The sequence below is a fragment of the Harpia harpyja genome, chromosome 2 (assembly GCF_026419915.1).
Source record: "Harpia harpyja isolate bHarHar1 chromosome 2, bHarHar1 primary haplotype, whole genome shotgun sequence".
Lineage (NCBI taxonomy): Eukaryota > Metazoa > Chordata > Aves > Accipitriformes > Accipitridae > Harpia > Harpia harpyja.
Genome location: NC_068941.1, coordinates 32,795,454 through 32,820,185, shown reverse-complemented (window position 1 = coordinate 32,820,185; position 24,732 = coordinate 32,795,454). Strand labels below are relative to the sequence as shown.

Below are 24,732 nucleotides of genomic sequence, written 5' to 3'. Positions count from 1 at the left end.
ATTTTATTCAGTGCTTTTAGTTGGGGCAAGATGGAAGCAAATAGTGTAAGATTACCATTGTATGCTACAGGGTGAATACCACCATTGTGTCAGTTTAGATGAGTATCTCAAAATAAATACAGACTCTGTCGTGGGTTTGTCCTCTAGGTAAAAAAGTAATGGAAATCTTGTTTAACAAGTTCAGTGAAAGGCACACCTAAAGTTTAATTATGTCTTCAGATGCATGGGTGCAATTCTTACTAAAGAGTTTTACCCAACTACCAGAGAACAGACTTGGAACTTTTGATTTTTCTTATACTTAGAACGTATGTCAATCAATAATCATCTCAGTGCATGGGGAAAAGAATCCCTTGGCATAATAAACAACTATCCCCAGCCATAGCTTTCTCTGCCACATGTGTGTGTGAGAGAGCGCGAGAGATTATTCACCAATTTATCATTTTCTGCCAATCCCCTTCTCCCCCCTGCCCCCTTCAAAAGCCGATCTACCAAAAAAGCAGGGGGAAATGGAGAAGAAATGAAACAGCGCCTGTGGTATTTACCTGAGGGACTTTTCATTGATGTCTCTTGGAGCTGGGCATCTTGGATGGGATCTGAATTGCACTACCAAAATTTGCAGCACTGAACGAGGCAGCAGGAGGACTCCCTGACCCGGGAGGTAGACAGACAGGGACCACATTGTTCCTCTGTCTCTCTTACTCATTGCTTTCTCAGCAGAACACAGTTCCTTAACAGACCAACTGCTTATTCTTTTTGTGCACAGAGAAGAAAACATACAGAACACCTGCTGGACAATACATTAAGTTACATTAACAACTGCCCACAGAACTCAAAGGCAAGGTAGGAACATGCAACAGGCCTGCAGAATACCTGCTCAGCACAAACCACAGGCAGAAAATGCTTCCCATCACCCTACTTAAAAACAAAACAAGTCCTGTTAATTTGAGAGTCACAAGAACTACAATGTGTGCAAAAGAGAACAAAAACAATGAAAGGAACAAGTAGTATTTTAGATTTTTACAGTACTGGGGAATGTATGGGGAAAAATGCCCAGAGATGTTCTTAGGAAAGCAAGAAAATCCCACGTTATAAAGGTCAAAAAAAAAAAAATTGGCTGAGCCATGCCAGCAATGGCTCTTCTTCATGTTCACAGGATTAAACCAGTGAGGTGCTGATGTTTCTTCCCATGTCTTTCAGTACTACAAGAAACACTACTGTGCTTTGCCCACCAGCCTGCCTTTGGCCATGGCCAACCTCCAAACCTTCAAAATACGATGAAACCCCCATTTCTAGAAGCCAAATTATACATCAGTGAAGAAAACAGCCTTTATTGTGGAACAGGCAAACAGCAGAAACCCTGATTTATGAATTCAACAGAGATACACTAGAAGCAGCAGAAATCAGTCCTTCTCTTCTACTCATGTTCCACTATCCTGGCAGCTTTTTTTTTTCCTAATTATTTTTCCTTGCCGTAGGTCCATGAGTGTGCAGAGAATGGGTGTCTCAAGCATGGCAAATAGCATGAAACTCTATGAAAAAGAATGTCGTGCTCTGGTGTAAAGTTTTGATGTGGAAAACTGGGGTTTGTTTAATTTGGGGGGAAAGAGTGGTCAGTGTCTTCCCTTTGTGAGCCCCTTATGGCCTGTGCAGATTTGCTTGCACCCTTGTCCAGGAAAATTCTCACCAGGATATTCTAAATGGAGTTTCCCTGTACCAGTGCACAGCAGTGAGAAAGATGGACAAGTTATTCCTAAAAGTTGTATGAAATAACCATGGAAGAGACCATTTAATCCATCTTCTTCTCCCAAGCCAGATAAATCATAACTGTCACTTTTGACAAATACTTGGATAATCTGCTCTAGAAGACCTGTGCTAGTGGAGATTCTGTATGCTTCCAGGTCTTCTCATTTTGATCTTTTTTCTTTTTGGACAGATACAGCATTCCAGCTGAGGCCTTGCCAAGGCTGAGAAGAAAGGTAACTTAATGCCTGACAAAGCCACACAAACAGGACTATAGCCTGTGCAAAACTTGCCTTTTTCGCAAAAGGATTGACATCAACTCTTCAGCTTGATATTCACTGTAACTCTGGAAACTGCTGTTCCTCATTCAGTGTTTGTGCTCACAATTGGTCCTGCCTTCTGAGACATTGTCCTTGGGTTACCAATATGAGAAACCCCAGAAGAACTTCAGAAAAAAAAGCTAGTGTGTGAAAACAGCGAAGTCGGTGTCATCAGGGAGGAGGAAATGCATACCGGGGGAATCTTAAAATAAGTAATCACACATTTTTGTGAGGGTCTGGTGATCCACTAGACTGTGAATTTCTTGGACGAGGACCATGTCTGTGTTACCTGGGCACACTGCTGCTATTCCATGCATAATGCAGAGTTCTCTCCCGCAGAAGAAGATCTGGACAATATCATGAACAGCTTAGTGTAGGCACTTGCTCAATGCGGCAGTGGAGTGGGAAAAACAGATGCAATACAGTATGTAATCTGAGTAGTATGTACGGTTTTGTTAAGCTGTAGTGGATGGAGATAGAAGTGTGTTTCAGAGAATGAAAAACACTAGAAAAGATGTGTCTTGAGCTACAGTGCCAGAGGTGTGTGGTTTTGCCATGGGAAGATCTGAATTCTCCTCCTCTTGTTGCAGTGAAGTTTTCAGATGAAATTTGCAAATTATGAGTGTTCCCATGTATTCTGACTCCAAATACAACAGCCTTTGCTGGGTCAGGGCCTCAAAACAGGCAGCACAGAAAGAAGGAACAGGAAGTAGAGCACAGTGAAAATAACATTGGAGGGTCAGCTAGATACCATATGTTAAAGGCAGAGATGGGCTCTCAGGAGCTTACCTTTGGCTCTCTAGCACAGTTTGAAGAAAGAGAGTATTTGAAGAAGTAACAGCCAACATATTTCAAACTGCTGAAAGGAAACAAATATGATTGGGTGTGCTTAATCTAAGGACCTTGCTGTTACAACCTGTTGCTGATGCAGGTTCTTCTGTAAGTAGCAGGCATTTCTGTGAATTAGGACAACGTCTAGGCTCTTGCTCCTTAGGATAGAATCCGTAGGGGGTTTTAAGTCTCATGGGTTTGGCTGTAAGCTGGAGGTTGGCTGAATGCATTACTGAGTGTTTATACCTTTCTCTGAGGCATCTGCCCTTTAGCAGACTATGATAAAAACAGACAGTTGTTTGCTCCAGTGTGGCACTTCTCAGCTGCTGCTGGCTGTTTCCCTGTGTGCTCCCTCCTCTAAAGACTTTGCCACAGTACATCTGAGAGTACTGCTACAAAAACAGGATCAAGAAAATATGTTATTAAGAGGAACATATACAAAGTGACCACCTACCCCAAGAAGCTATTTTCTTCATTTGTTTGGTTTTGCAACACCCAGTTGTAGTTTATGCCACCAGCAGCTAGTGTGGTCACTTTAACAGTTCTTTCTAAAGCAGTGGCATGAACTGTTAAATTATCTAAAAAGAGCAAACCAGTGTTGGGGTTTTTTTTAAAGATTAGATTGAAGGAACAGGAAAAAGCTCTCTCCTGTAGTTCTCTCTTTTTGTTTCTAGTTTTAATATTTAATGAACATGTGATATTGTTTTAAGCTAGTCCTGATGGTCTTGTGAAGTTAATATTTAAAGCAGATGGCTGCAGTGCTTTAATAAGATGGTTACTATAGAAACACAGCACTGTGAAAGCAATAGTTTCTGTAATGCATGGTCTCCTCACTAAACATTTTAAAGACTTGATCTAAGTGTAGCAGACCCGAAGAGGACTAACCAAGAAACGGAAAAGAAAGATAGTATGTCTGTGTGGAGTATTTAGTTCAGCTGGGGTCTACTTAAACCTAGCTGGATAGCTAACATTTTTGTGGCTTGCTAAAGAGCTGCTTGAAACAACATGAAACGTGAGAAGAGAGATAAGCAAAAATATTGATGGAGGAGATGACTGTGGGCAGGAGACATCATTTCAGTTATCTTTTTTTGGAAGGTGAGTTGGACTCAAGCATTAATACAAACAAATTTAAAAGCACAAAACACCCACAAACAGTTAGCTAATACACCCAAATATTTACTTTGCAATCCTCAGGCTTTTTTTTTTACTTCATCCTTGCATATCTAATGTTGCCTATCAACACACTTGTTGCAGCATCCTGCATGGGGAAGGACATATTGTGTACTCTCAGGGATTTGGGCTTTTTATTACTGCTTCTACTTTATTTTACCAAAACTGTTTTAAACTGTTTTAACCTGAAAGTACCTAAATTCCTCTGCATGTGCCAAAGAATTTTATAGGCTATGACACAGACTTTAGAAATCCTTTTAAAATGTTAATTATATATATGAATATGAGTTTGCACTAAATCAGGAAATTCAGGGGGGTAAATGGCAGTCTTTTTGGAAGGGTTACTGGTTCTGCTGTGCAGAACTGGGCAGGAAAGTGCTGCCTCATCTGCCTATGTGTCTCCCTCCAGGGAATTAAGAAGTAGTTTTCAGCAGTCACAGAGGACGAGTACACAGAGATACCGGTTGTAGAACTGTAGAAACTATGAAGCAAAGAAGGTTTCAAAGCAACAGTAACCTGATGTAAAGATAGCACTTGTGAGAAATATCCATCCTTTCATAGAATCTGGGCATCCTGCTGGAACTCGTATCTTGTGGTATAGCTAGCAAGAGTGCTGACCTGAACTAGGTTCAGAGGGAACTGGAGACAACCTGGGCATTTTCTTTGCTTCATCCTTTCTCTTGTTTTTTTCTGTTCTAAACTCAGCAGGTGTTTGCGCTTGCATGTTTTTGCTTCCCCTTGCACTTTAAAACACCTAAGCTAGGCAGGCCCAGTTGCAGGGTTTGCCGCTTTTACGAAGCTGAACATATCACCATTCAAATAGAAAGAAAGAAGGGAAAAAAGCTGTGAGAAACGCTCAACTAATAGGGTTTTCCTCTACCCCGAGACTTAATTTGTTTCATCGGTTCCTGTTTCTGTATGGTCATATCTGATTCCTCTATGGGCTTTTTCTATGACTTAAAACTTTCAAAGGAGGAAAACCACATATGATCTAAAACACCTCCCGCCTTTCTGCTTTGTCACTATGGTCCTCATCACTATCATCCTCTACAAACAAGTCAAAGCACATCTTGCCTACTTTGCACTGTCCTTTAGTTTCTTTCCTTGGAAACATTCAAATACTGTACCTCATCTCACTTGTGAGGCTTAGCCTGTCTCATTCCTGGTTGTATTTTTTTCTCTCTCACCCCTACAAAATATTACTGTGAGCAGCACTGCCCACAAATTTGCAAGTTGAGCAAGTCTAGAAGTCAGAGGTACTCCCTGCCCTGCTATACGTATTGTTTGCTTTGGTTTAGATGTATTTGTAGCGCAGCAGTAGAGCTATAGACAAATACTCTGAAATAAATATCAAGCCCTTATTCATGAAACTCACTGTTTTAGATAATTCTTCAGTAAAGCACTCGCGTTCCATGGATAAGGAAGCTTACCTTCAGACTTAGTCCACACACACTTACACGTACACTAAACACACAGGCATAGCACACAAAAACAGACATAGTATCTCTGTCTCTATTTTCATAACAGGAATATTTTTAGGCATGACAGATATTATGAAGGAACTCTGCCCAGCTGCACACAGGAGGGATGGAGCAGGCTATTTTAGGTTATTACATAGCAGTTCTCAAAAAAGAAAGCTTTGTAGCATGCAGACAAAAGCTTACCAGGGAAATCTGTCCCTGGGACACTAGCATAAGGAGCCCTATGGAAATGGGTAACCCTGTGGTCTATATGTAGATTTAGCCCTAGACCCACTTGGTGGCCTCAGGAGGGCTTGCTTGATGCATGAGCACCTGTTTCCAGTCCTGGCCTATGACTGCTGCTCTGCGTAGGACTGTAGTCCCTGCACTGAAACGCTTTTTTCCCCTTTTCGTTATCTGTAGACCTGAACATGAGCGCTTTTCCACAGCGATGATTAGTTAATCTCACAAATAATGTCATTGACTGCAGTGAGATGACATGTGGTTTTAACTGCATCCATGTAAGAAACTCACAATATAGCCCTTTGGGAAGAAACAGGTAACAGTGAGGGGAATCAAAAGTACGTTATATATCCTTACAGTGTCTAATGGAAGGAGGCCCCTAGCTCAGCTGAGGCCTGAAGACATTGTTGTGGTACATGAATAGCACATAAATACTTTTTCTGTATAATCTGTTAATTATTTGTAAGTGCAAATAGTGGGTAGAGGTGCAAAACTCAGAACCCCACCAAGTGAGACAGTGTAAAATTGAGAAAATCCTTGCACCCTAGAGCTTAAAATACTGCTTTTATGGTAGAATACAAGCATCAGAAGAGGCAGAGAGCTCTTTGTAGGAAGATAACAATGGAAAAAACCAAATGCAGGCTTAGCACAGCTTGCAATAGTAACATTTTGCCACTTGTCTGTGGTGCAGTGGCTTATTGCTCACATGAGCAGAAGCAGCAAAAAAGTCTGATGATCACAACCTCTGGGAGTACTGCTGTTGTGATTATCTCAGAGCACTATCTGCATTAGTCCTAAAGGGCTGGAAATCTTTTACGTTGATGCAGTCATAATTAAATGTGATCCCATTGCAGTCAGTGGAGCTATTTGTGGAATTAACTAATCACTGGTATGAGTAAGGGGCTCATAAGTCAGGCAGTAGTTACTGTGGGAAACCTCTGTGGGTTAAACTGAAAGCTGTTGAGAAATGTTGATATTTAAATGGCAGACACAGTAGCTCAAGAACATGGGGAATAAGAAACTCTGCTTCTAACATTTCCTGGCATATGACAGTTTTGATAAGGGGATTACTCTAAACAAAATTCTCAGTCTCAAGCATGTTCATAGCTTTAATTAGACCAAGCATAAATGGAAATTTGCAGTCTGCTCAACCTTCTATTTAAATCTCTGCTATGTTCCCTTTGCACACCTGTTTGAAATAAAGTGTGAGTGGAAAGAATAACCTCGTGGTGCTCTTTGAGGCTTTCATTGTACAAGATAGGTGGCTGTATCTGGCTAAGCTGTCGTAGTTACTTAGTGTTTAGAGTAATTTTTTTACTAGACAACTGGGATCTGTGTGTGGAGAATGCTTGTTAGTGGGTGCAGCGGGCAACTGCAAGGAGCTACCAGAGGATACTGTAACCTAAGTAGAGTGAAGACTCTCCACTAGCTAAGTCTCATAAGTTGCCACAATAATACGCAACTAATATATAATCCTGTCCCAGTTCTGTCTGTAAATTATATTTTCTTGAGTAAAAAAATACACTCTTCACTCTTCTAAAACCACAAATTTGAATGTTACAAGCTAAGGGGCTTACTTCTGATAGGTGGGACCTACCCTCATAGGTGAAAGTGTGAATATCAAGTCTTTAAATGCAATTTCACATTAACTTTACAATACATTCTGTGTTTGCTAAAGGAGGTCTTAAGTTTGGTTAATTTTGAAAAAACTATATGCAAGGAGGCTGAAGATCTTTACTACAAGATAAAAATTCACCATTGTGGGGTAAAATTAAAGGCCTGAAGTGGCAGCTGACAGATTATGGCATCACAAAGATTATGCAGCTGTACCCACCACACCTACCAGCCTGACCGAGGAGACCACAAGCTGCGAGCTATGTTCTAAATTACAGGCATTGCATATGTGCTGACACTCTTTTTATACGTAAATTCTGAAAAGACCTTCTCATAAGAAGATGTAACCACATAAGAAGACTCTTGATTTATTTAAAAAAAAAAGGTAAATAAAAAAGTATGCTCCTTAAACGGCCTTGCTGCACTCCCATAAAAATGGTGCTTTTTCGAACTTAATCCTAAACCCACTGAAGTGACTGAAACAAATCTGATTTCAGTGATCTTGGGATCAATTCATTAAATTTGATTAAGCAAATGCTGCCCAAGTGTAAGGATATGAAGAACTGCATTGACTTTACATTAGAAAGCTCCCATTAAAATCCCACCTGAATTGTGTTTCTAATCAGCCCACCAACCTTTGGGATCAAAGTTTCTGATGGCTTATATTTTAGCAGCAAGCTTGCCTGGACACTGAGTATTCTCTTTTCTCTGCCTCCTGACTTCCCTTCTCCCCCTTCTCCCTCCCCCGTATTTACTCTGTTCTTTTCCTATCAGTATGTGCCACTTTACTGTACATTGTGCAGTTACATTACCATTTATCTGATCGAGCTGAAAGCCTAGATCTTTCTCTGTAACTTTTGTGAGCCAAACTTTAAAAGCTTCTCCTTCTCCTCCACCTCCCAGATCCCTTCAGGGAAGAAGCAATATGAACAAGAATATGCACAGATCTCTCAAGAATACAAATTATGTTCTGAACAGAAAGTTGGCTCATGCACGCCAATTACTTGTTATAAAGAATAAAACATTCACCTATAGTTAACCTTTAGAGAGAATGGAAAAAATAAAGTTATTGCTTACTATATGCTATTTACTGAAGTGGCAACTGGCAGGATGAACTGTAGAGGGGGAAAAAAGGTTGCTCTAGAGGATTCTGGGAGAGTAATTCTGGGCCCGTGGAGAGAGAAAGTCTCACAGCAAAAGACAAAATTGATTTGTTGCCAGGGTGTGCAACATGGGAAGAAGAGACATGCTCAGCAGTGGTGCCTAATTGTCCTTTTTATACTTGCTGCACTGTCTGTAGTCAGGCAAAAAAAAAGCCCAGTCCTGAGTCAACTAATGCAAACGCAGAGGAGTTTTGGCCTGCCTGGTCCAATGGCCCCGCTTAAGCTTATTCCTTATGTGCGTTAATAAAACACCTGTGGTTTCGGTCACTAGGAGATGTGCCATGGATTATTTGCTTCAGAGAAAGCTTGTTTCTGGTGTATCTATTAGTATGTGCCTTTTCAAAATGCTTCTGCTTTGTCGTTGAAGAGGATGCCTCTCCTTGTATTAATGCAAGTAGCAGTTAAGGCTTGCTTTATTTATTTATTTATTTATTGTGGATTTTGCTCTCTATTGCGGGTTCTCAAAGCAGTAATATCTTCAGGACAAGATTGCATTGGCCTATAGCGGCACAACTGTAAATCTGCCACTCTCATTAGATAGGATTAGCATACTCCATGACTTACTAATGTAAACATCTGGAAAAGTAATAATTAGGAGGGTAGGGGGAATAGAAGTTGCCTGGCCAGTAGTAAAAGCATCAGAGCTGTTGGACAAGGTAGTGAAACATGCTGTCAATAGAAATCAGATAAACATTTTTCGTGAAGATGCATAAGTACAATTAGAGTACCTAAGTTTGAAACTTTTTTTGCCCCATGTTCATGAGAAACTGGACCTCACTCAGTTCTCCCCCTCACTTGAACCCATACCGCTCCACAGTGCCAGGGAGAACAGACTCACACCCTTCATGCTGAAGTGTTGGGCTGAAGACCTCTTCATACATGCTGAGGCCCAAAACATCCACTGCAGTTTAGTATAAACCTCTTAGAGCACACTATAAGCTACAAATGAATAGTGATTTTTAATTTTATCTTTTTATTATTATTTTTTAAGAATAGAAATATTATTTGCTTGGGATCTCTCTGGTGTCTGTTTACAGGTATGAAGTCTGGCTTAACAACAGAAGCCAAAGGCTTCTCTGTTCACAGTTCAGACCCAAGTGGGAAGTTGATGTATGAGGTTATTTAGTAGTCTAGATCCTGATCTGATGTGTGCCTCAAAAGGCACGAGGAGTAGTTCAGTCCCACACTTGCTCCAGACACATTCCTGAGAGAGAGAGGCTGGTGCATAACTGTAATATTACCCATGGTGATGGCCAGGTGATGGGGATGTGGCTGGGATTGCTCAGGTCTTTATATTACCTTTGACTTCTGGTCACCTTCTGGAGGCGAAAGCAGAGCACTTGAGCCAGTCGTCCAGCTAGACCACTGAGATATCAAGGGATGCAGGAACTGCGATAAGTCATTCCTGGTTTGTTTGGGGTGGAAGGTGTTAAACAAGGGCATTTCCTTCTTCGGGAAATAGGTACTTGTAATAGAAAGTTATTTTTAGTCACTCTGTGCTCCAGCAGTTGATGCATAGAGGCCTAACCTGTCTGCTGATAACACATTACCTCATTTGCAGCTCTGCTGTTGACGTGCGCTCCACTATGTCCTTGCTTGAACCTGGCAGGCACCATGTGGTATAGTTGTCATGGCATTGTTTGAAGGATTAAACTGCAGCAGCAAGGTTGCTACCTGTTCAAACCAATGCAGAAACCCCAAACAAACTCTCAGCACCAATGTATCCTAGCAGTAATGCATGAGGAGACAACCTTACATCTATATTATACCAGAAATATCTGGAATGGTACCGTTTTACAGCAGCATAGCTAACACAGTCTTATTGTTCAGACCTTGAGCCAAAACTCAACCAGTATGGCTCTGCTGAAATCAGTGGAGCTACCGTGATCTACAGCAGCGTGACATCTGCCCTTGTCTCCTCCATTTCTTGCAAAATTACCGGATTTTTTTGGCCAAAGCAAATAGGGCATCTTCGGGAAGTGTTCGGTCTCCTTAGAAAGCTGGTCACAAACGGCTAATGACTACCCAACAGACTCCCTTCCTCTTCTCCGCCAGGTTTTCACTGCTGCCAGCACAGCGCCACATCCATCTGGACAGCCAGACGAGTCGCTCCCTTCGGAGGCAGCCCGGTTGCCTTTCCATGAATTGGCGCGGGGATGGCGTGGCGGCGTGCCGATCGGCTGGAAGCCTTCCGCCGGGAGTACGCACGTCACCTCTGTGGCACGCTTGACATCCCTTGGCCCGAGGCCCATGGCCTGCAATACCGAGTCAATGCTCAAACTAGGTTTGTCACCCAGCTGACAGTGTAGTGACCTTACTCTGTGACACAGATTCGGTTCCATGGGTCAGAGGAAAGATATCGTATAAGCCATTTGATCATTTTGAATGGGATGTTCATTAGCAGCTATTACGAACTAGCTAGATGGGTAAATTCATCCTCACCTGTATTTTTGCCTGTGTAGTCACTAGAGACCTTCCTCTCATCATGTCCATCACTATTACCATTTGATCACACCATGCTAGCTCTAGAAGTAGGTAACAGCAACAATTGTCATTCACAGAAAGCTGAACCTCACAGTTTTGTTAGTGGCATGGCTTTAAAAGGAAGAAAACAGAAAGTCTTATTTCTTTATCATCTCCTTTCTTGGCTATATAAACTTTGTTTCACCTCTCGCTTGCTCTGTTCACTTTCTACAAGCTGAAAAGCATCAATGCTTTCTTTCAAAACTTGCTTTTGTAAGCCTTTTCTTCCACTGTATCCAGAACCTCTTTATTCATGTCTAGCGTTCCTCATTTCACATTCTCACTCATCTATTCTTGCCCTCCTTTAAGATCCTTCCTTTTATCTCGCTGCTTTTTTTCCCAAAGAAGGACAGACATCTGATTTCTCTAATCTAACCAAGGTCTGCATCTGTATCTGGGTACATACAGCACCCTCCTTACTTCTTTGCAGCCTGCTTGCTCCCAAAGCACCTACACATTTTCTGCTTGCGTGACTACCCTGCTTCCCTTCACATCCTTCAAACTTCTCTCTTCAGTTCCCACCACCAAACTTTGCAACTATTTTCAACTTTGCCGAAACAGTTCCCTTCCTAAATCAAAAATTAGGAAGGGACTTCTAACACACTCACGGCTTCCTGTCCCTTTTGGTTCTGAGGCTCTCCAGCCTTTCACGTGTGTGTCACTTTAATGTGTGTGAAATTGTTCTCTGGGAAAACTTGTTGACTGGCACAAAATTCCTACCCTGCAGCTGCATGACTTAACATGCATTAAAACAACCCAGAATTTTTCTAAATTGCACCACCTCTCTGCCCTGCCCCTTTCTGAAGCATTGCTCTGGGTGCACTGTCAAACACTTCTGATTTGCTTTCCCCAAAACATCAGATACCAAGTTTCTCTCCATAGAAGACAAGAAAGCTATCAATCCAAAGTACTGTCCTCTAGCCGGTCCCAAATTACAGTGAGTCCATTGCTTGAAAAAGGTTTGCTTGGTTTTACTTCTTACCTTCTCACCTCTCCCTGTGAACCCGAACAGTGAGTGTCTTTCATGAATGTGTTCCACTTGCCTCCAGAGGAGCTCCTCACATAATCCCCACTGACCTTGCAGGGTCCAGAGTCAACTACTGTCCACGCTTGTTTAAAAATTACCCTTCTCTGTTGTCTCCTCTCCACTTCCAGTTCTACAAATAGCATTCCCTGGTGTCCTCTGACTCGTGGTTAAGGTGGTATGTCTGACAGCTTTCTGCTCTTTGGTCTGAACATACTTCCCTTACCCATTAATACCAGTGACCAGTGCTCACTACCACAAGCTACTGCTGTCATATGTCCTTCCTGTGACTAGAAAAATATATATTAGACTAGTTTCCCAGCAAAATGAATAATATGGGATGATACCCTGCATATGCACCTGTCCATCCCCCACAAAGAGAGTCGGAGTCAGCTGGCTGGTTTCAGCCATGTGTGATAGATTTAGTGATCCAACTGTTGTGAAGATCAGAAGCTGGGTAAAGGAGAAAACCCCTGTAAACATCCCAAGTGAGGGAACAACAAGTGCATAACTTCACATGTTGTTAAATGCCAGAGAGCCCTCATGGGAGAGGGTGCTTATACATGTTCACAGTTGCCCAAGAAAAGCAAACCCATGGGACTCGCAGGCTTCCTGCGGCTTGCTGCTCCCAGAACTACCTGCTTGGAAAGCATGACATGGGTCCCGAATCAGGAATAGTTCCCACTCCAGTCAGAATCATTTAGCATTTGCATTTCAGCTCAGAAGTAACAAATACTAGTTTGCAGCATTGTGTTCTTAAACCTCAAAATACAAGTAACAGTACTGAAACCCCTTGTGTGATTGCATGGAAAGACATTATTGCTTAGGTTAGTGTTCAGGTCTAAGAAGCTCTGTAATTCATTCAGAATAATGATAGGTGTGTATCAATTCTGGAGGAATCATCAGGCTGTTGGGGTTATTGATCTACTGACTCTCATGTCATAGCACTTCTGCTTCTCCAGTGATGAGTTTTTTGTATAACCTGCTCACTGCAGAATAACCTACTCCAGTGGGATAGAGGTAGAGCTTTACAAGATCCTAATAAAGGTATTTATTCAGTAGAAACTGCAAAACAAACTGGGAGGTTTTGAGGAGGTCTCAGACTACATAGTATTCATACAGAAATAACTACCATAAAAGGCAAGAAAAAATTATTTTAGATAATGCTGAAGTGATTTAGAATAACCTATGCAAGGCTGGGGGGGAGGAAAGCACATGGCTGAAAACACTCAGGAATATTCTGGCTTGCACACAGCATCACGCTCACTAATACAGTTACTCACATTTCTATATATAGCTCTGTGTATCCCAAAGATTGTCAAGGTGTTCTGTGTAGTTTATATAAATAAAAACCCAACACATAAATATCACTCCCTTTCACTCCCTGCCCTCTCCTTACTCTGAACAAAAATGTAGTTAACTATTTCAGAGGAAGACAGAATTTTGTGCCTGTAAATCAAGCTACTTTGTCTTTCTGTGTGGAGGGTTTGGTGCTAACATAAGGGGAAGATGGTTTTACATATGGAAATACAAGCCTTACTTCCTGCAGCATTTGGCTTTTCCTTGTAACTAATTTACCTGCTTAGCAAAGGAGGTCCAGTATCATGGCACAAGATGGAACTGCTACTGCACTTTTCTTTTTTTGCATAACACTTTGACCTCAGCTTCATACGGCTGGTCCTGGCGACTGTCCACATATTGACAGGATCTCGCGGAGGTCAGCAGCAGTTCCACAAACTACATTCAGGACTGCTGATCAAATGCCAGAGGCAGGCATTTCGGAGAGCTGGCTACCAAAACACCAGCAGTACACAGCAGAGCTCTGGTACCTTGCAGGAGAGCTGCGTTCGCAAGCATCTGATCCATGCATACTGTGGTCACCAAGCCTGCATACCTGACTTATGGTAAAACAAGCCCTAAGGACCATCTCTCCAGAGGCATTTAGATGTCCAGAGAGTCAGATAGGTACTTCTGTAATTGCCATGAAGTTTCTAATTACGTTAACTACCAAAATGATTTTATAAATCCCTGCGAGTTGCCCATCTGCATGTCTATGTGCTTCAACACCACTGCACGTTTTAGCCCATCTTTTGCTCATTTCTTCAGTCTCGTACTCAAGTTTTGTTAAGGTTTCCCGAGCAGTTGCTGGGAGGAACAATGTCCACCAGCCACCTGGAGGGTGGGCCCTGTGCCACACTGTTGTCCCTTCCTAGCCTCAGCAGGAATAAACACGGCTTCCCTTCCATGCTCCTGTGCATTGCAGGCGCTTGACCAGCAGCCTGGCTGCACGTGGAGCCGAGAGCTGCTTCCTCAGCATGTTCCTATCGGGCAGCTGGCTCAGACCCAGCAAGGAGGCTGCCTCCAAAGCACGTGGATGCGCATGCAGCTTTTTCCAGCACAGCAAAGCTGTTCTTCTCCAAGTCTAGAGATCAAGGTCCTCACAAGGAGCCAACTCCTTTCTCCCTTGGGGATTTGTCCACTCTGCCTACAGGAAAACTCTTATGAGCTTGAAAGTTTCACAGCAATTATTCCCAAGTTTAGACAACAATGAACACACAAGCAGCGGAGTAACAGTGAAAGCAGTTCCTCATGTGTTTCATGTACGCACAGAGCTCATGTTAGTCACGTACAACAGCTAGATAAAAATCCAGCCTGTTGCTTCACGATCTCCGATCAATGTGGAAATCGTTCTGTTGCCCGCTTTGCAGCAGTCACCTCACCATTGTGTTCTACTCCTGCATTTGCTGGTTTTCCCCATTACACAACCTGGTTAGCTATTTTTCCTGAATTAAAGCTACTCTCATTCCTTGCATGTTTCTGTGATTACACCATGATTATCTATGATGTAATTAAGAGCTCTGCCCATTTGGCATTGTGCGCTCTCTGGAGTAATGCAGCAGCACTGTGCACTCCTGCTTGGTGCCTTTTGGTTTCCAACAAGGCCATGGGAGGACAGACGCTCAGCTGAGCAGCAGAACCTGAAGGGTTTCCTCACCAAGACCTAACCTTCCTGGCTTCACAGAAAATCTGTTTATTCTCATATCGAATACCCAAAGTACTTTTGGGACAACAGAAACAGAACTCTTAGGCTTAAGCATATTTCCTCCATTTTCACTATAATTAAAAGTTGCTTGGAATGACCCACCTTTCCCCATACACCCCCCCCCCCCCCTTGCATGACTTCCTCCTCATTTGTTACCTTCCCAGCAATGCAGGCAGCCATCAGGGTGTGGGGGAAGAAAGGGACAACCATCCTTGGTATTTTCTTCAGACAAAACTGTTCCTGAAGTGCTCTTTCCTTAGCGTGTTTGTTATTGTTGTCCATAACATAATGAAAGGAAAAACATGCCTATGTTAACTTGTCGAGGAAGGAAGCAGGGCAAGAGGCTTGTTTTTAATTAGTCATTTTGTGAACATTTGTGCAAGGACAGAGTCTGCTGCCAAACAGCAACTCAATTAGCATGTCCCTGTGGGAAGACCTTGCTTGGGCTGATCTGTGGCTTACAAAGGTGGCAGAGGGAGAAGATGCAGACAGGATTTGTTTGCTTTTTTAATCCACCCCACACCCCACCCTCCCCATCCCCCTTTTTGTGTTGCTAGGAAAGGAGACTGGTACAGTAGGTGGTGTCTAACTGGGAGCAGTGACCCAGTTCAATAAACCTGGCTTGGCTCCTGTGGGATTGGAGCAGGGCGGTGCGGAAGAGCAGGCTGGGACCCCACCAGGCATGGAGCAAGGAGGTGTTTCTAGTGCTTTGTTAGGGAAGAGAGGTGAAATGCGAAGCAGCAAGACAAGGAAGGATCTGAGCAAGTACAAGGACACTGGGCAAAGACATGCAAAGCCAGCCAGCGTTTTTTGTCACTGATAGGTATTTCTTTGCAAAGACCACTGTATTTATCAAGTTCTCCAAACTTGGAGGGGATTTGGGGGGAGGGGAGGGGAGAGAAGAACTGCAGGAGAGGAAAATTTTTTTCTTCAGAAAAAGTTCATGAAGAATATTTTTTCCTGGTGAAAACAAGGTGTGCATCCAGGCTTCAGAAAACACAGGATATTTTACCACACAGGATATTTTAAAGGGTTTGGCATTTTTGTCACACAGCAAAACAGTGTTTTGCATCGCTGAAACTCCTGAGCAGTACAGTAGCATTTCTCAGCATGTTAATTGTCAGATAATGCAGCTGGTAGCTTCTGCTCAGGAGAGGGGGGTGGCAATGAAGAGATTAAAATGATGATTCAATCAGGAGACTCTCAGAAATCCGCCTAGTGACAACTTTTTTTTTTTTTTAAAGACTCTGGCTCTGTGGCATAGTTACAAAGGAGGAGTCTTAATTAAAATTAGCAGGCAGATGAAGCATTTGAACGGGCATCTTTCAATTCTTTTCCCTTTCAGCTCACAGTAAACCCTCTTCTGCCTTTTCTCACAGCAGCTTAAGTTTGCTTCAACAGTTTTGCTTGTCCATTTTCTTTCCATCACAAAAAAAATTCCCTTAAATTATACTCTTTCTAGAATGTGATGCAAGTAACTTGCAGTTCTATGATTCCTTTCAGCCAGGAGCAACTTAAGAGGCAATTCTGCTTCTTATCAGCCTACGAGTTAGTCTGTATATCACTCACTATCCCCTGTTACAGCTTGTGAAACAGGCACAGAAATTAACTTAGGGTCTGCATCACTATTAGCTTTTGCTGGGCATCCATAACAGAAGTTACATGTGGTTAATTTGCAAGTTTATCAGATCAGAACAGAAATGTTGTTCAGCTCTGGCTCCAGCTGCTTCTGTTTCTGACACCTGTTGACAGTTAGGGATAAAATTTCCTGCACTAGGAAAGGCAAGCAAAAACTCAAACTGTGCAGGTCATAAAGCTAAAATAAGCCCTTGAGCATTCATATATATATATATATAAAATACGCAAGATTGTACTGTTAGTGGCAAAAATCATGTCATACTACGTGAATTCAGATATAGGTGTTATAAATGAGGGTAATCAACAATTTAATTTGGACCCTCTGTTTCATTATCCATTAATTAGGCAGGAGAGCAGGGAAAGCTTCATTGTCTGCTTTCACCAGAGAAATGAAGTGGGTTTGGGTTTTCTTATTTACCGTGTCACTTTCTTAAACCAAATTGTCCTGACAGAGCAGATTGCAAAGAAAGCACATACTTTTGAGTAAGTGACAACATTTAAAGGACAGACTGATGAAATTCATTTTCTGATTATCATCATACAGTTAAACAGAGCCCAAAGGCAGGTAACTTGGCTTTTAAGTTTGTTACATTCCTGGATTTTGGAACAGCTTTCAGCTCAGCAACTTGCTGTGTGTGTACTTTGCCAGGCAGAGCAAGCCAGCTTGCTTCATTTCTTGCTAGGGTTTGGAATTAGAATGTAGATTCAAAGCAGATGGGGATGTTTCTGCAGCAGCTGAATAGAAATACACAGAAATTGAGAAAACTCCCTCCTCCCTCCCCTCCCCCTCCCAAACAAAGTCAGCTATCATCTCATTCTGACAAAGGCCTATTCTTCTGCAGACTACATAAAATTATCTATCTGGTGAAGATCTGAATTTATGTACTATCGGGGCTTTTTGTGAAGTGCTGGCAAGCCCTTCGGCCAGCAGCAGCCACATTGCTCGCAATGCCGCTATTAGAGAGGGGCAGGGTGACCTCTGGTCAGGAACTCCTTGAACACTTGTTTTACATACAAAGAGAGGGGAAAACAAAACAAAACAACAAGAACCAACATCAGTGAAACAGAAGATGACTTCCTAGATGGCCAGTACCTCCTCGGCATTCAATCTAACCTGTTCTGTATTGGAGCAGCACAACAAAGCCATCCTCCTGGATTAGAGGTTAGTAAGTACAGACAGCTGGTCTCCCCCTAGATCTCTCCCTGACACTGACCTTGCACAGGGAATCCCTCCCTCCTTTATCCTTAGATAAACTCCCATCGTCCCTGAAACTGGAATAACTGTGCCATCTCACAGTCACATTGCTTCTGCATCTGTCACGCATCATTGTGAACCACCTTTGTTTTCAGTGGGGAGTTTCAAGTCATTACCTGCCTAAAACAGGATTTATTCAATGTGTTAGTGACTCTGAGGGTTTTCTTAACCCAGGCATAGAAGATTTCCTGTATTTGCATTTTTCTTCTCTGTTAAATAAACATTTCATCAGATGATGATTAAAAAACCCTCATCCCATTCTTTCTTTCTCTAAAAAAACAGGAGTTTCAAATCTGAATGCTGATCTCTGGTGGGTGCATTTTTCTTCTACAAACTTTGGATCCCCCCCACTCTCTCTCCATCTCATTTTCTTACAGTCTTTTCAGTGTAACTGATCTCAGCTGTGATACTATATATTTTCTCCTTACCCTGGGCAAAACATCCCCCCCAAGCAGTTTCTGCCTGTTCTTTCCCTCCCTCCTTAAACAGTAACTTACCTTTTAGGAAAACACAACTGCCTCCCCCTGTGATACTGTCCTTATCGCCTCCATGCACAGCAAGAACAAGAATTTCTACTTCTTGAGAAAACACCCATAAGCTCAAGGAGAGAAAAAGTCAACTGTGACAAGGATTATCCACGTCTGTAACTCCTTTTTCTCCTAATCTAGAAAGATTCCTATTTTATGTCTGAACTGCAGAACTAGAGTTTACCCTTGCAAAAACAGTAATCTTGCTACGCCACTTGTATCACCTGCTACGAGGTGAAGATACGGCTCTTCATTATGACAGAGGTTTGTTTTTCTGGATTGCTAAAATGCCATTTAAAGCTAAGAAGTAATCCCTTTCCCTCACACCTAAAGATAGCCAAGAAAAATCTTAGCTGTTTTAAAATTGGGAAGAATAAAAGAAAAAGGAATGTAGAACTTTTTCTGTAGGACAAAAAGTATAAGCATGAGATTTGCCTAGATTTTCTTCCTTCCTCAGCAGCTCTCAAATACAGCCAATGTTGAAATGAAAACAATAAAAACAACCAACTGTGAGGACTTTCTTTCTGAGGAAGGAAAGAGATTTCTGCCCATCCATTACTGATTCAGTTTCCCGCCAGAAAGCATTTTGCAGTTCCACTTGTAAGACAGACACTGACCACGGACCAAAGTCATATGGGATATGAAAATACAAACCTTTCTGGGTATGGGGTGTCTTTTAGGAATATCTCTCTTATCTAAGACCTTGCAGTGTCATTTTGACTTCCTGGGCTTTGACTCAAATGCTCAGATGCTGAATTGTCCTGAGCAGAAATGCAGCAACACAGTTGATGGGATCTTGGAATATGCATTCAGGAGCAACATTGTACAGGGCAGGAAACTCTAATGCAACTACTTCGTGCATTTTAAGATTTTAAGTGAAGAAACAGTTTCTCGTTTGTCATCTGTGGTGACTTGACTTTAACTAAGCTTTGTGTCATGACTAAAAGATAACAACTGAGAGAACTGTGTAAATCTTCCCAGCAGATGATCTATTTGACAGCATAACTTTGTCAAATACACTTTCTAACTGTAACACTGAAAGAGAAAGCTGATGATCTTTGCTCTCTGGAGGTGTCAGGTACTTAATATTATCCGTCTTCTTTTCTTCATTCAGATATTATAAATCTATTTTTTCCCTTTGAGAAGATGAGAAATACAGAAATTAAAGTGGTTGGGTTGTGTGTGGGTTTTGGTTTTGTTTTTTTTTTTTAAAAGGACTCACAGAAGAGTTTCCCTTCAAGCAAAAAATACAAAGAATGCAAATAAACATTGTCAAGCAATAAAAGACTCAGTATTACAAAAGAAGAGCACCGTGGGAGTTACTGGGGCATGACCAATATAAAAAATACCACCACTGACTACTTTTCCTGTTATTGAAAGTAGCACCTATAAGTTACTAGAGTCCCTAATGTTTCTGTTTAAAATCTGGTCTCTAGTCCAGTCAATGCCAGTTTTCCTGTCCATTGCAATGGATGCAAAAGTTTATGGTCCTCTTTTCCATGTATAGTACATGTAAATGAAAGTGTAAATAAAGTAACAAATCACTTTGCACTTGTTTAAGTAGTTGTACCTAAAACTGAATCTAAATGATGATAAGGCCACAAATGAGTACAAACATTAACAACAGATGTTATGGCTGCTCCTCTTTTCAGTCTGCTTATTGAAAACCCACTACATCTCAAGTCAACAAAGTTAATTTAAAACTTAAAAGTATAGCTATTTCTTATACAATGCCTATGAATAGTTCATCCCTGAACTTCTGGTCAGAAAAACACACCCTATATCCTGTACTATGTGCTCTACACTTTGCCATGCCAAGCTGTACATGGCGCATGGCCTGTGGCTGCTGTTTTACAGACACACAAGCTGTGATTTGAACAGGCAGATGCACAGCCTCCCACTTCTCACGTTAGGTCCTAAGTATTCAAACAAAGAACTGTGCATAGATACACAGTGCCTGCCAGGTGCCCAATGGGGAGCCAAAGGTGGGAATAGCATTTTGCAAGCTGCACTCCCCAGGGATGGAAAAGGTGCTGGGGTTTCCCAGCCATGTCAGTCTGGGATGCGGTGGCAGTCTGGCCACCCTGAAACCTTCAGGGAGAGTTACTGTTCAGCATAACACGTGCACTAGTTACCATCCTCACGTCTTTGTGTGTGAAATGCACATCTGTTCTTAAAAGATAATGTTGGCAGTACTTGCCTTAAATAATCTGGTTCTGTATACTATAAATATGTATCTATACCTTTAACAGAAAGAGGTAACAGCGAGTACTTAAAGAAGTGCTTACAAAATGTGTTTCCTAAATTTTGTACATTGTTACGTACTGGTTACTGTAATTCCCTGTGAATCTGTATCTGCAGTTGTGACCTGTATGAGCAGAATAACTGGCGAAGGCTGATGCCCTGTTTCAGCTGGAACATCAAAGGAAGGCTAAGTGGTGTCACGTGCAAGCCCCAGTATCGTTCAGTAACCCACTGCTTGCTGCGGGAGTAGGATGGCTCTCCAGAGACAGTTAGCCTCAAAGAAGTGGCTGCTTAAATCCCACAGTTGGTAGCTCAGGTCAAATGAGCATGTCTCCTGGTATCAGGCTAGATGGGAGGAGAGGATTTCAGAGGAAGTCGGCAGGATCAGGGAAACATACAGAGTTGCTCTGCACTGGAGATAAAAAGGGTCATGTGAGCAAGTTCCTATAGACAGATTTGAATCAAAGTTATTTTAGTTACTTGGAAACGAGTGCCATAGTTGCAAAACATGAGCTTAAACTTTCAATTAAGAAGGAAGGCTTTTCTCATCAGCCATATCTGGAGGAGTTAGCTTGATTCTCCTGCCTTTTTGGGCCCTTGAATCACTATGATAATTCGCCTTCTGTAATAAACACCCAACGAAGGTCACTGCCTGCCAGTCCCTGGGGGAACAGGCAAACCCTGGCAGGTGCCACAGGAACATCCCAGCAAGGGGAGACTTGAAGACTGAGTCAGTTGGCAATCCTAGGTAATTTCATCTCCAAAAACTACTGTCAGTGTTTGTACTCATCAAAGTCTTCAGCTCTGGTCTCTAGTTGCTGTGCTGCCTTCCTCCAACTTCAGCTTCCTGCAGCTCTGTGGAGCACATTCCCCCATGCCCATCCACTTCCTCTTGTTAACCTTGTCATGGAAAAATCTCTCTCGAAACCTCTCTCTCTCTTCCTTGCTGCTATCTGAAGTACACCAATCTTTCCTCCAACACAAATACAATCTGAGACAACAAACAGAGGGAGAGTTATTACTGCTGACCGCATATTTTAATCTTTTATAGCAATTTCCTTTGTAATCCTGATTGAGCTTTTCAGTATTCGGGACATGCAGGCTCTCCCCAATGGGTCTCTTGTAAAAGGGACTGTAAATCCTTGAGCTTTGTATTTCCCTCCTCACAATCTAAAGCAATAGCAATGCTTACTAGCATCTAGTTATTTGCATGATAGCCTGTTTGATCAAATCAGGATTTAAAACCTAACATCAAAGAAGCATCTCATATCATGGAGGTTTTATTCTTTTGCAAGGCTGTGTACATTGTTAGAAAGCAGTTCCTCAGCCATCAGCGCACAATACCAGACTGGTTTTAGCATAATCTCAGGATGTTTTCTCAAACTCATTGGCAGCAGCACTGCTAGAGTTAAGCGTTTGGGTTTTCTGTTTTAGCTTTAACAACTTTTTGCTGATTTCTGAGTATCTTGTTTTACAATAGCATCCTTCAGGCAATAGAGTCCAGAGCAAAATTTAATCTTGAGAGAGCATAACAAAAGAAATCAGCCTTAGTTACCAAAAGATCATTAAGTAGTAGCAGCTGTTTTTAAGACATTGAAGTTTTTCAATGAAGCCAGAAAAACTGAAGGACAGACTAAGACTTTGTGCTGCCTGGTTGTATTGCGGTCTATGAGGAAGTGGGACAGGAGGAAAAAGAGCAAATAAATATTTAACATCAGAGTAGCCAGCATCCTGATCGTACAAGTCATCTGTTGTAAACTTCTGACAGCTCTGAAGACATCCCTGCCTCCACACCTCTGGGAACAAGGGCTGGGGCAAGGAGCTCAGGTGGGGGGGGGGTCGGGAGCTGCTGGGATACCCATTGGTTTCCAGGATGGGACTAGGGCCCTGCGGGGTGGTACAGACACATATCCTATATCACTTGCATGCCCGGGCCCACATGCCAGGCTGGCCCCTCTGCTTGAAGAGAGGAGCATGGTTTTGTTGGGACCAGCCAGTGAAAGGACCTTAATGGTACCAAAGGGAGAAGGTAGGAAACAGGATGGCCTGGGAGGCATCAGCACCCTGAACATAGACTCTAAACAGCTTCATGCCATAATTCCTCTGAAGGACATGGCATGCTGCAGAGTTGATGCACAGCAGTATGGGAACACATATCCAGTCTCTAGTGCTTACCTGATTTGCTTTAGTCCTCCACATGCTTTTTTAAAGGTTAACTGCAGGTACTCCAGAATATTTTTTTCTGCCCATCTCATTTTTAGTTCTAATTTTAGGTGCAACTTACTTTTCAGGATGTTTGCTTAATCACCAATACCTAATATAAACTTTTAAGATCATTTTGGTTTGGGGAGCTGAGGCATGCTTCTGATTTATTACACATCAATTACATGCAAGCTTTTGTGAGCTAGATGAGGCTGTTAGGAAGGGTTGCTTTCGCTGTGGAGTATAATGAGCAGATAAACTTTGCCATTCATCATTGTCGCCCACCTTTCCCACAGTAAAATTATTAGCTCATTTTCTCATAATCAACCTAGCTGACCCTCAAATTGTTAACAAACCAAAAATAAAGTGTCCTTATATGCATTCCACAGTGGCATGCATGTTAGCTTAAATGACTGCATTAGACATTTAGTATCCTGATAGCTGTCTCCCCTCGTCTCCCTACCTGCCCTCCCCCCCTTTTTTTTTTAAAGGAAAAGCAGCGGTACATTGGTTCATTGCCCCCAAAGGCTGTATAGAAGTAATACCACCAAGTGCAGATTGCATTGCGTTTTCTTCTGAGCAAAACCAGTTGCACATGTCAGAGCTTAATGCCTGTCATCCTTGATTTGCCCCCAACCTTGTTCTCTCCCTGATGTGTTTTGGGGGAGGGGGGGTGGAAGAGGGAGGGAGCAAAGGTTTGTGTTGGCAAGAAAAGCAGTGACTGTGCTGCGCAATCACACTTCAGGTACAAGGATGCACATAAGCTTACGGGAACTCAACCAGCACAATGCAAGGCGTTCATCCCTTCACCTGCATTCCTGAGCTCAAGACCACCGCAGCTATTAGACTTCTGGCTAAAGGACTAGCCTGGCAAACACTTCGCATAACCTTGCCAGCTAGGAGCAGTTCTGCAGGACTTGCAGGATCAGGTCCTCATTGCTGGAGGTGTGGATTTAAATAACAAAAAGTCACCTGACCCTTTTCAAGGAGAGCTCACCTGCCACCCTTCCAAGGAAGAGTGAAGAGAGGCATTTAAAATGCTTCCATCAATTTTCACCATCTGTAGTAAAGTTATTTACTTAAGCTGAAAAAAGCCTCAGCTATGATTTATGAGTTTCATTCAAAGTAGTCCCATATCTTAGATTTGTCTATAGTTCCCAGCTTTTTAAGTCCAGTTGAGTGTGTACTTTACAATGGCGAGCTTTTCATCCACACTGCTTCTTTGTGCACTAAGAGCATGACTGTGTTATGGACAAACAGTAATCAATTAGTGAAATGGTATCTCGTGACTGAGAATATGAAGTGGGCTTTGCGGGAACTGACAACAGCTCTTTTAACTCACCCATTTCTGTATGTCTCTTAAATATCTCAAAATATCAAAGGTCTTTCATTAGAGTTGCAAACTCTTGCAAATCCATGCGGGCCACTGGATACCTCGGAAGACTATGAACTGATGTGAGCCGGCAGCAAATGGCAAGTTGCCAGAACGAAGAACAACCGACTGTTTTCAAAGCTTTGAAAATATTTGAAAAGGAAGGACAGAGAGAGGAGTGTTGCAGTTCCTTTCAGGACTGCTCAAATACCGCTCTTCCAAGTGTCAGCTGCAGGAGTCTGAAAGTCTTAGTGAGAGTTAAAACACAATCTGCCAGTTTTTTCCCTCTCTTTTAGCTTGGCGGCAGTGAATCTTCTGTCTCTTCATGTTGCATCTCGCCATAAAGAGGAAAATTTAAACAGG

At 42.3% G+C, this 24,732-nt stretch overlaps 1 protein-coding gene across 1 annotated transcript in view; it reads left to right on the top strand.

The window, feature by feature from the left end:
- Positions 1-24,732, top strand: part of TET2 (tet methylcytosine dioxygenase 2) — a 75,446-nt gene that overhangs the window by 15,013 nt on the left and 35,701 nt on the right. The window lies entirely within an intron of this gene.